Source organism: Oncorhynchus mykiss, chromosome 21 (genome assembly GCF_057628025.1).
Source record: "Oncorhynchus mykiss isolate SJ-2025 chromosome 21, ASM5762802v1, whole genome shotgun sequence".
Lineage (NCBI taxonomy): Eukaryota > Metazoa > Chordata > Actinopteri > Salmoniformes > Salmonidae > Oncorhynchus > Oncorhynchus mykiss.
Window position 1 is genome coordinate 34,266,000 of NC_143042.1, and position 13,080 is coordinate 34,279,079.

Below are 13,080 nucleotides of genomic sequence, written 5' to 3' on the forward strand. Positions count from 1 at the left end.
TAGTGTTGCCTGGATACACTCTAATTTTGCCAAACATTTTCCAAAGGCGCCCTGTGTGAAAGATTCTATGAGAAACAGAATGACCTAAAATGATAAATCCTATATTGGTCTTTCACAGTCAGGCCAACCAAAGCGGTACTGGGCAAATAGTCTAATAGTAGGCTTACCTGTGAAACAGATAAATGAGGCTGTCAACTAAGTCAGACATATTTTCACATGATTCAGATTTTTCCACATTTTTTCAGGTTTCCACAAAAATGGTTAAACCACATTCGGAGACCACTTTTCAGCTCTGGTTAAAATAAAATACATTTAAATTTTTTGTGTGTAGTTAACCTCTAATTCAAGTGCGCAGGCACCTAGCACTATTGTTTGGTTAGCGGTGTTTGAGTTGGAGTAAAGCAAAACAATTGGCCACTGGTAGACATAGGTGTAACGGCTCTCGTTTGTAGAATGAAGAGTGGACCAAGGCGCAGCGTGGTAGGCGTACATCGTCTTTTTATTGATGACACCAAAACAAAATAACCAAGACACCAAAACAAAATAACAAAGACACCAAAACAAAATAACAAAGACACCAAAACAAAATAACAAAGACACCAAAACAAAATAACAAAGACACCAAAACAAAATAACAAAGACACCAAAACAAAATAACAAAGACACCAAAACAAAATAACAAAGACACCAAAACAAAATAACAAAGACACCAAAACAAAATAACAAAGACACCAAAACAAAATAACAAAGACACCAAAACAAAATAACAAAGACACCAAAACAAAATAACAAAGACACCAAAACAAAAGCACACAGTTCTGTACCACTAAGAAAACTAAACATAAAACATGATCCCACAAAACCCCAAAGGAAAATTACAACTTATATATGCTCCCCAATCAGAGACAACGACAGCTGCCTCTGATTAGGAACCACACGCGGCCAAAAACAAAGAAATAGAAAACATAGACTTTCCCACCCGAGTCACACCCTGACCTAACCAAACATAGAGAATTAATAAGGATCTCTAAGGTCAGTGCGTGACAATAGGATACTTTGCTAGTTAACATTTAATTCAGAAGGTTTTTTAGAAAGCCTTCCATCTACCATAAGATGGTTAGACCCATCATCAGTGTCGTATATTTTTCCTGTTGTTTAATTGTTTGCAACCTGGACATTATACTTCATATTATGAGGTGTCTTACCTTGTTTGAAAGTGGCCTATAGCCAAACTCCCACCATAGAAACATGGAAGCAATTATTTGGTGCGCATTTTAGAATGGTGTTTCCTCCTGCAAATGGCATTTTAGAACATTCTCACACAGCCTACCGCTATGTGCACATTACTGAGCTGAAATTGGGAAGAAATACTCATTTATCAACATTTTAAACAAAACATTTTGATCTGTTCCATCAGCCTTATTAATTGATATGGCGTATACCTCCCCTGCACTACTTTCATACGCATTGTGGGGATTATTAAGAAGTGAGCATGCGCAATGCCCACTGAAAATATGTGAAATGGGTATACCCTCCACTACACCACTACATTGCAAGAAGCATGCCAGATCTCACAACGCCTGGATAGGTGCTCAACAAATCAATTAACCACATCATTATGGTATCTGATGTCTGTCTGCTCAGTCAATGACGTGGCCCAAAAACATTGTTTGATAGAATGCAACGTCTGTGATGTACTCGACCTGGAACAAGACCAGATGTGTTCCCATCTGTACGAACCAACTAACTGTGGAAAAGTATTCTTGCATCCCAAAGATACCTTTTATCTCAGAAGGTTAATGATTAGCAGGGTTGCACACCAGTGTGAATGTGAACAGATTGTGTGGCAACGACACAACTGTGCCCATGTTCTGTCCTAAGAGGGTAAACCACATGTAGATCATTCATTTATCTCATTGAAACTAGTTCTGAACATAAGGAAGCACACTATATATTTAATTTTTTAACTAAAAAACATCCACAATCTGTCCAGAATAAATGTTGTAAATTGGCTTGGGTTTCTGATGTGATTGTTGTGTTGATGTTATGTCTGCTTGCTTGAGGCCAAGACAAATGATTATCACCTTTATTAAAAAGCAACAAAAAAACATTTATTCTGATATTTTCTTGCTTCATGGATTTCATTATATATTCACCATAAATGTGGTCAAAAAGTACCTTCTAAGCTAAGGAGAAGATACACAATCTTTAAGCATAATCTATATGTAATAATTGAATAATTGAATAGGTCTAAATGGTTTGATTTTCTTGTATGCCCCCCCCCCCCCAAAAAAAAATATATGATTATACAATATTAATCCAGCTGCTATATTATTGTGAAGAAAAACAAACAGAAAGACAAAAACCAAGGTACCAATCATTATAGCACATTACAACACAGCCTGTATATTTGTTGAGATTTCACAAAGCTTGCCATTAGGAACAATAAAAGGTTGAATGTACAATAAGAGTAATACGTCTGCAATATCAAATCAATAGCGAAATGCTTGTGTTCCTAGCTCCAAAGGTGTAGTAATATCTAACAATTCACAGCAATACACACAAATATCAAAGAAGAAGAATTAAATTAAGAATATATAAATATTAGGACGAGCAATGTCAGAGTGGCACTGACTAGAAAACAGTAGATACAATATATACAGGTCATTCGGAAATGATTCAGACCCCTCGACTTTTTCCACATTTTGTTACATTTCAGCCTTATTTCTAAAAAGGATTCAATCTTTTCCCCCTCTCATCAATCTACACACACTACCCAATAATGACAAAGCAAAACAGGTTTTTAGACATATTTGCAAAATAAATTAAATTAAACATCACATTTGGTGAGGGTAGGCAACAACATCTCCACCCCGCTGATCCTCAACACTGGGGCCCCACAAGGGTGCGTTCTGAGCCCTCTCCTGTACTCCCTGTTCACCCACGACTGCGTGGCCACGCACGCCTCCAACTCAATAATCAGGTTTGCGGACGACACAACAGTGGTAGGCTTGATTACCAACAACGACGAGACGGCCTACAGGGAGGAGGTGAGGGTGTGGTGTCAGGAAAATAACCTCACACTCAACGTCAACAAAACTAAGGAGATGATTGTGGACTTCAGGAAACAGCAGAGGGAACACCCCCCTATCCACATCGATGGAACAGTAGTGGAGAGGGTAGCAAGTTTTAAGTTCCTCGGCATACACATCACAGACAAACTGAATTGGTCCACTCACACAGACAGCATCGTGAAGAAGGCGCAGCAGCGCCTCTTCAACCTCAGGAGGCTGAAGAAATTCGGTTTGTCACCAAAAGCACTCACAAACTTCTACAGATGCACAATCGAGAGCATCCTGGCGGGCTGTATCACCGCCTGGTACGGCAACTGCTCCGCCCACAACCGTAAGGCTCTCCAGAGGGTAGTGAGGTCTGCACAACGCATCACCGGGGGCAAACTACCTGCCCTCCAGGACACCTGGTGTAGGTAACCCAATGTTACAGGAAGGCCATAAAGATCATCAAGGACATCAACCACCCGAGCCACTGCCTGTTCACCCCGCTATCATCCAGAAGGCGAGGTCAGTACAGGTGCATCAAAGCTGGGACCGAGAGACTGAAAAACAGCTTCTATCTCAAGGCCATCAGACTGTTAAACAGCCACCACTAACATTGAGTGGCTGCTGCCAACACACTGACACTGACACTGACTCAACCCCAGCCACTTTAATAATGGGAATTGATGGGAAATGATGTAAATATATCACTAGCCACTTTAAACAATGCTACCTTATATAATGTTACTTACCCTACATTATTCATCTCATATGCATACGTATATACTCTACTCTATATCATCGACTGCATCCTTATGTAATACATGTATCACTAGCCACTTTAACTATGCCACTTTGTTTACATACTCACCTCATGTATATACTGTACTCGATACCATCTACTGTATCCTGCCTATGCTGCTCTGTACCATCACTCATTCATATATCCTTATGTACATATTCTTTATCCCCTTACACTGTGTATAAGACAGTAGTTTTGGTATTGTTAGTTAGATTACTTGTTGGTTATTACTGCATTGTCGGAACTAGAAGCACAAGCATTTCGCTACACTCGCATTAACATCTGCTAACTATGTGTATGTGACAAATACAATTTGATTTGATTTGATTTGACATTTAAATAAGTATTCAGACTTTTTACTCAGTACTTTGTTGAAGCACTTTTGGCAGCGATTACAGCCTTGAGTCTTTTTGGGTTTGACGCTACAAGCTTGGCACAACTGTAGTTGGGGAGTTTCTCCCATTCTTCTCTGCAGATCCTCTCAAGCTCTGTCCGGTTGGATGGGGAGCTTCGAGATGTTCGATCGGGTTCAAGTCCGGGCTCTGGCTGGGCCTCAAGGACATTTAGAGAATTGTCTCAAAGCCACTCCTGCGTTATCTTGGCTGTGTGCTTAGGGTTGTCGTCCTGTTGAAAGGAAAACCTTCAACCTAGTCTGAGGTCCTGAGGGCTCTGGATAATATTTTTTTCTCAGGGTCTGAGAGTCTTTAGGTGCCTTTTGGCAAAGTCCAACTGGGCTGTCATGTACCTTTTACTGTGGAGTGGCTTCCCTTGGGCAACTCTACCATAAAGGCCTGATTGGTGGAGTGGTGCAGAGATGGTTGTCCTTTTGGAAGGTTCTCCCATCTCCACAGAGGAACTCTGGAGCTCTGCCAGAGTGACCATTGGGTTCTTGATCACCTCCCATACCAAGGTCCTTCTCCCCCGATTGCTCAGTTTGGCCGGGCGGCCAGCTCTAGAAAGAGTCTTGGTGGTTCCAGAACCTTTAAGAATGATGGAGGCCACTGTGTTCTTGGGGACCTTCAATGCTGGAGAATTTTTGGTAACCTTCCCCAGATCTGTGCCTTGATTCAATCCTGTCTCGGAGCTCTACGGACAATTTCTTTGACCTCATGGCTTGGTTTTTGCTCTGACATGCACTGTCAACTGTGGGCCTTATATAGACAGGTGTGTTCCTTTCGCAAACATGTTCAATCAAGTTGTAGAAACATCTCAAGGATGATCAATGGAAACAGGATTCACCCAAGCTCAATTTCGAGTCTCAAAGCAAATGGTCTGAATACTTATGTCAATAAGGTATGTGTTTTTTTTTAATTATACATTTGCTACAATTTCTAAAAACCTGTTTTCGCTTTGTTATTATGGGATATTATGTGTAGATTGATGATAACATGCTTTAATTCAGTCTATTTTAGAATAAGGCTGTAACCTAGTGCTTCTCAATGATTTACTGTTACGCGCCCCCTAGGAAGAAGTAAACATTTTGCGCCCCCCAACTCTCCGCCGCGACTGTAAATAGTATAATTTGTCTATACAATTGTTATAAGTACACCTCTGCATAACATTGTATCCTTATTAACATTAAAGAAAAGAAAAAAAGAGAAAAGAAAGAAATATAGATCAACTTACAACAAAGAATAACTTTATTAACATTGTTTTTTAGTCTGTAACAGAAAATACTTAAAGTGCATAAATTTGCCTGAAATGTATAAAAGAAAATCTATCAAATTAAATCAATTTAAACTGTATTTTTTTTGACCATTTGAAACTGAAAAATAAAATAAAATATAATCAATAAATAATAAGAAATTCAAATTGATCAGCAACATTAACTCAGGAGCACAATATTTGAAACACTTTGACCTATAAAACAAAAATGAATAAAACAATTTGTGCTGATTTTTTTTAAATCAAAATGAGGAATTCAGGATTAATGGCTACAATGAGCACGTTTTGCAGAGCACAGCTTTTCGAAGCGGGGTTTTAAGCATGATACTGCAACTCTCAGCTCCTGCTCAATGTTTAGCTGGGACCTGTACTTGGTCTTCAGTGCAGCAACAGCAGAGAAGCCAGTCTCACAAAGATAAGATGTTGCAAAAGGAAGAAGAATGCCCATGGCCCTCTGCCCTAAGAGTGGATACTGCCTCTCTACACTCAGCCAGAATTCACTCAGTGTCTGTGATGTGAACTTCAGTCTCAATGTGGAGTTAGACGTCATATCAATGAACTGGTCCTCCTCTGCAGAGCTGAAACCAGTTGAAGCTGGTGCATTGAAAGGATCTCTCACCCAGTCATTTTGGGAACGGTTTTCAGGGAAGTACTTTTTAAAGAATCCCATCAGTGATGAAATATGCTCCTTAATATATGGGATCACTGAGGTGGCATCATAGTCAGTAGTGTCAACAAATTCATGCAGGTTCTCGAATGAATCAGTATTTCCTTCATCAAGTCGCCTGCCATACATTGCAAGCTTTCGAGTGAAAGAGCTGATCTTGTCTGACCTGAGGGAGGTGTTTATCTTTCCCTTGAAGCTGTAGATTTAGTTCATTTAGCTTTCCAAATATGTCACTCAGGTAGGCCAGTTTTGCCAGGAAGTTCTCATCACAAAATTTTTCTGCGAGGTTATACTTGTGCTCCTGTTCCGAAAACATTCTTATCTGCTCTCTGAGCTCAAAAACTCGGGACAAGACATTTCCTCGTGACAGCCACCTTGCTTCACTGTGAAACAGCACAGCTTGATGTTCAGCTCCCATCTCCTCACAGATAGCAGAGAAGACTCTTGTTTTTAGTGGTCTGGTCTTTATAAAATTAACTACACCTACAATGTTAGTCATAACCTCACTTAATTCAGAGGAAAGGTGCCTTGATGCCAGTGCTTCTCTGTGTATAACACAGTGTGTCCACTCAGCATTAGGTGAGGTCTTCTTGATGAGTGCCCAAAGTCCTTTTCTCATCCCATTCTCATGCCATGGTCTGTGCACCATCACAGCAAACACCAATGCAGTTCTCCCACTTTAGCCCATTCTCAGTCAGGAAGCAGTCCAGCATTTTGAATAGCTCTTCAGCTGTGGCTCTGTCTCTGACATATTTACAAAAAAGTAGATCCTCACACAGGGAGTTTGTCATGTCAAAACGTACATAAGAGATAAACAAACAGTCTTTGTTGCTGTCAGTTGCTTCATCAAACTGTAAGGCAATACGTTTGTCTTTGAGTTTATCTACCAGCTGTTCTTTAAGATCGTTAGCAATGTCATTTATACGTCTGGCGACAGTGTCATTGGACAGAGGGATAGTTGTTATTTTTGCAGCACTTGCGTCATCCAGCAGGACAGAGACCAGGTCTAATGCTGCAGGCAGTATCAGCTCCTCTGCTATGGAGTGTTTTTTTTGTTGCACTGAGCAATTTGGTACGCCACCTTATAGGATGCTAACAGTGCTCGCTGGTTTACTGAAGTAGCATTCACAAAGCGGGAGGATTGTTGGCAATATTCGGCACGTTTTCGCTGAAAAAACTCAAGCAGCTTATCAGCGTGATTGGGGTGTAATGTCTTTAAGTGACGCCTTCATTTATTTGGCTCCATGCTGTCCGCTGCCAACATTTTTAGACACAGTAAACATACCGGTCTTTCCTCGTCTCCCACCGTAGTCACAGTGAAGCCAGAGGGCCAAGCGCTACATAAGCTTCGTCACATTTCCTCGTCTTAGCTTTCGGGAGACTTACGTTTGTCTCATTATCTCCGTCTCTCTCCGCCTTTCTTTTCATCCCTGTTAAATATTTTTCCATGGTGTCTCTTAAGGGTTTGTTATCTGCACTTCATATCTCCTGCTCTGTGCTGTGAGCTCTTGTTCGGTGCAAAAAAAACCTACTCCCTGCGGGAAAAAAAAGCTTGTTCCCCGGGGTCACCCCGGGGTGGCATCGCTCCGAGCCCCCCCCAGCTGATCTAGGTGTAATCATTAGTCCAACAGTTGCAAACAAGAGTTTCTATTGGACAAATTCTGGTAGGTTTATTTACATTTTGGCCTGTTTGCTTCTGTTTAAGAATTTTTTTTTTCAGCAGAATGAATACACTCCTGATCACTCTCACACACAGTACACTTTCATAGCAGCCACATAGAAACAGCATCATCTCTTTGCTCTTTGTAATATTCCTTCTTGCATCTACGCGCTCTCCTCTCACCTTTTCCCTTCGCTTGTGGACTTCAATGCACAACAAAACAGCTGTCTGTGACCAGGTGAAAAAACCTTTCCAAGCCAAACTTTCATACCATAACCGCTAACCGCTACAAACAGCCTAAATCGTTGTCACCATATTAGTTAACAGCATAGCTACTAGAACATAGCTACTAGAAGTAACACGTTAGTAAACCCGCTACATCCATGCAGTACAGTGTACAGCAAACAATGAAATCTCTCTCTCTCTTTCTCTCTCTCTCTCTGCTGCTTCTCCTTAATTTTTAAAGAAATTATTTTGTTCAAAACTGTTCAACTTTTGTCTTTTGATCTCTTTGAGTCAACTACTCATCACATTTTATGCACTGCAGTTCTAGTTAGCTGTAGCTTATGCTTTCAGTACTACATTCATTCTCTGATCCTTTGATTGGGTGGACAACATGTCAGTTCATGCTGCAAGAGTTCTGATAGGTTGGAGGAAGTCCTGGAAGGGGGTGAGAACCATGAGACACTGGGGTTTTGTATTGAACTCAATGTACCCAGAGAAGTACAGCAAATAGCTACACCATGGTGCTTCCACAGAGAGTGCTGTTGAGGTTACGGTAGACCTTCAGGCTATTAGACATGTTTTTTAAATACAGAAATACCTTAATTAAATAGGTATTCAGACACTTTTCTAGGAGACTCAAAATTGAGCTCAGGTGCATCCTCTTTCCATTGATCATCATTGATATGTTTCTAGAACTTGGACTCCACCTGTCGTAAATTCAATTGATTGAACATGATTTGGAAAGGCACACACCTGTCTATTTAACATCCCACAGTTGACAGTGCATGTCAGAGAAAAAAACCAAACCATGAGATCGATGGAATTGTCCGTAGGCACAGATCTGGGTAAGGATACCAAAAAATCTCTGCAGCATTGAAGGTCCCCAAGAACACGATGGCCTCCATCATTCTAAATGGAAACAGTTTGGACCCACCAAGACTCTGAGCTGGCCGCCTGGCAAACCTGAGGAATCGGGGGAGAAGTGCTTTGGTCAGGGAGGTGACCAGGAACCCTATGGTCACTCTGACAGAGCTCCAGAGTTCCTCTGTGGAAACGGGAGAACCTTCTAGAAGGACAACAATCTCTGTTGCACTCCACCAATCTGGCCTTTATGGTAGATTGGCCAGACGGAACCACTCCTCAGTAAAAGGCACATGACAGCCCGCATGGAGTTAGCCAAAAGGCACCTAAAGGACTCTCAGACCATGAGAAACAAGATTATCTGGTCTGATGAAACCAAGATTAAACGATTTAACCTGAATGCCAAATCAAATCAAATCCAATTTTACTGGTCACATACACATGGTAAGCAGATGTTAATGCGAGTGTAGCGAAATGCTTGTGCTTCTAGTTCCAACAGTGAAGTAATATCTAACAAACAATCTAACAATTCCCAACAACTACCTAATACACACAAATCTAAAGGGGTGAATGAGAATATGAACATGTAAGTATATGGATGAGCGATGGCCGAGCGGCATAGGCAAGGTGCAGTAGATGGTATAAAATACAGTATATACATGTAATATGAGTAACGTAAGATATGTAAACATTATTTAAGTGCCATTATTTAAAGTGCCATTGTTTAAAGTGACTAGTGATTAATTTGTTAAAGTGTCCAGTGATTGTGTCTCAATACAGTATATACATGTGATACGAGTAATGTAAGATATGTAGACATTACTAAAGTGCCATTATTTAGAGTGGCATTGTTTAAAGTGACTAGTGATCCATTTATTAAAGTGTCCAGTGATTGGGTCTCAATGTGGGCAGCAGCTTCTCTGAGTTAATGTTTGCTGTTTAGCAGTCTGATGGCCTTGTGACAGAAGCTGTTTCTCAATCTCTCGGTCCCAGCTTTGATGCACCTGTACTGACCTCGCCTTCTGGATGATAGCGGTGTGAACAGGCAGTGGCTCGGGTGGTTGTTATCCTTGATGATATTTTTAGACTTCCTGTGACATTGGCTGCTGTAGGTGTCATGGAGGGCAGGTAGTTGCTTGGAGAAGCCCGGTGGCTGGACCGATTCCGACAACATATCCCGAGAGAGCTATGTTTCTGTGAAACAGAGAATGTTACAATCTCTGATGTCTCTCTGGAAGGCAACCCTTGCTCGAATTTCGTCTACTTTGTTGTCAAGAGACTGGACATTGGCGAGTAGTATACTCGGGAGTGGTGAGCGATGTGCCCATTTACGAAGCCTGACCAGAAGACCGACTGTATGTAATAAGACTTAAGATTTGCTGGGGTAACAATGTAATAAATAATACATAAAAAAATAAATGCTGCATAGTTTCCTAAGAACGCAAAGCGAGGCAACCATCTCTGTCGGCGCCATGTTCCAAGCATCACGCCTGGAGGAAACCTGGCACCATCCCTACGGTGAGGCATGGTGGTGGCAGCGCCATGTTGTGGGGATGTTTTTCAGCGGCAGAGGCTGGGAGACTAGTCAGGATCGAGGGAAAGATGAATGGAACAAAGTTCAGAAAAAAAAAAATCTGCTCCAGAGTGCTCAGGACCGCAGACTGGGGAAAAGGTTCACTTTCCAACAGGACAACGACCCACAGCCAAGACAGTGTAGGAATGTCCTTGAGTGGCCCAGTCAGAGCCCGGACTTAAACCCGATCGAACATCTCTGGAGAGACCTGAAAATAGCTGTGCAGAGACACTCCCAATTCAACCTGACAGAGCTTGAGAGGATCTGCAGAGAAAATTTTGAGAAACTCCCCAAATATACAGTGGGTCAAAAAAGTATTTAGTCAGCCACCAATTGTGCAAGTTCTCCCACTTAAAAAGATGAGAGGCCTGTAATTTTCATTATAGGTACACTTCAACTATGACGGACAAAATGAGGAAAAGAAATCCAGAAAATCACATTGTAGGATTTTTAATGAATTTATTTGCAAATTATGGTGGAAAATAAGTATTTGGTCAATAACAAAAGTTTATCTCAACAATTTGTTATATACCCTTTGTTGGCAATGACAGAGGTCAAACGTTTTCTGTAAGTCTTCACAAAGTTTTCACACACTGTTGCTGGTATTTTGGCCCATTCCTCCATGCAGATCTCCTCTAGAGCAGTGATGTTTTGGGGCTGTTACTGGGCAATACGGACTTTCAACTCCCTCCAAAGATTTTCTATGGGGTAGTGTGTTTGGGATCATTGTCATGCTGAAAGACCCAGCCACGTTTCATCTTCAATGCCCTTGCTGATGGAAGGAGGTTTTCATTCAAAATCTCACGATACATGGCCCCATTCATTCTTTCCTTTACACGGATCAGTCGTCCTGGTCCCTTTGCAGAAAAACAGCCCCAAAGCATGATGTTTCCACCCCCATGCTTCACAGTAGGTATGGTGTTCTTTGGATGCAACTCAGCATTCTTTGTCCTCCAAACACGACGAGTTGAGTTTTTACCAAAAAGTTATATTTTGGTTTCATCTGACCATATGACATTCTCCCAATCTTCTTCTGGATCATACAAATGCTCTCTAGCAAACTTCAGACGGGCCTGGACATGTACTGGCTTAAGCAGGGGGACACGTCTGGCACTGCAGGATGCGAGTCCCTGGCGGCGTAGTGTGTTACTGATGGTAGGCTTTGTTACTTCGGTCCCAGCTCTCTGCAGGTCATTCACTAGGTCCCCCCGTGTGGTTCTGGGATTTTTGCTCACCGTTCTTGTGATCATTTTGACCCCACAGGGTGAGATCTTGCGTGGATCCCCAGATCGAGGGAGATTATCAGTGGTCTTGTATGTCTTTCCTTTCCTAATAATTGCTCCCACAGTTGATTTCTTCAAACCAAGCTGCTTACCTATTGCAGATTCAGTCTTTCCAGCCTGGTGCAGGTCTTCAATTTTGTTTCTGGTGTCCTTTGACAGCTCTTTGGTCTTGGCCATAGTGGAGTTTAGAGTGTGACTGTTTGAGGTTGTGGACAGGTGTATTTTATACTGATAACAAGTTCAAACAGGTGCCATTAATACAGGTAACGAGTGGGGGACAGAGGAGCCTCTTAAATAAGAAGTTACAGGTCTGTGAGAGCCAGAAATCATGTTTGTAGGTGACCAAATAATACATTCATAAAAAATCCTACAATGTGATTTTCTGGATTTTTTTTCTAATTTTGTCTGTCATAGTTGAAGTGTACCTATGATGAAAATGACAGGCCTCTCTCATCTTTTTAAGTGGGAGAACTTGCACAATTGGTGACTGACTAAATACTTTTTTGCCCCACTGTAGGTGTGCCAAGCTTGTAACGTCATACCCAAGAAGACTGAAGGCTGTAATCGCTGCCAAAGGTGCTTCAACAAAGTACTAAGTAAAAGGTCTTAATATTTATGTAAGAGAGTTAAATCAAGTAAATGAAAGCATGTTAAACGGTGATAGGCCTTCATCAGGGTTGCGGTCAATTTGAATTGAAGGAACTTAATTCAGGAAGTGATGATTTTTTTTGTTTTTCTTGTAATTCATTTTTCTTAAATTATTTACCCCTTTTTTGTGGTATCCAATTGGTAGTTATAGTCTTGTCTCATCACTGCAACTCCCCCACGGACTCGGGAGAGGCGAATGCGTACTCGAAAACACAAACCAACCCAACCAAGGCCCACTACGTCTTGACACATTGCCCACTTAACCTGGAAGCCAGCCACACCAATGTGTCGGAGGAAACACCGTACACTTGGCGACCATGTCAGCGTGCACTGCACCCGCCACAGGAGTCGCTAGTGCGCGATGGGACAAGGACATCCCTGCCGGCCAAACCCTCCCCTAACCCGGAAGACGCTGGGCCAATCGTCTGCTGCCCCATGGGTCTCCCGGTCGCGGCCGGCTGTGATAGAGCCTGGACTTGAACCCAGAATCTCCAGTGGCACAGCTAGCACTGCGATGCAGTGCCTTAGACCACTGCGCCACTCCGGAGGCCCATGTTAATTTAAAATAGAAAGATTGAAAACTTTTGAAATAAATTGTTTCTACTTACACTGAACAAAAATATAAACGGCAAGTGTAAAG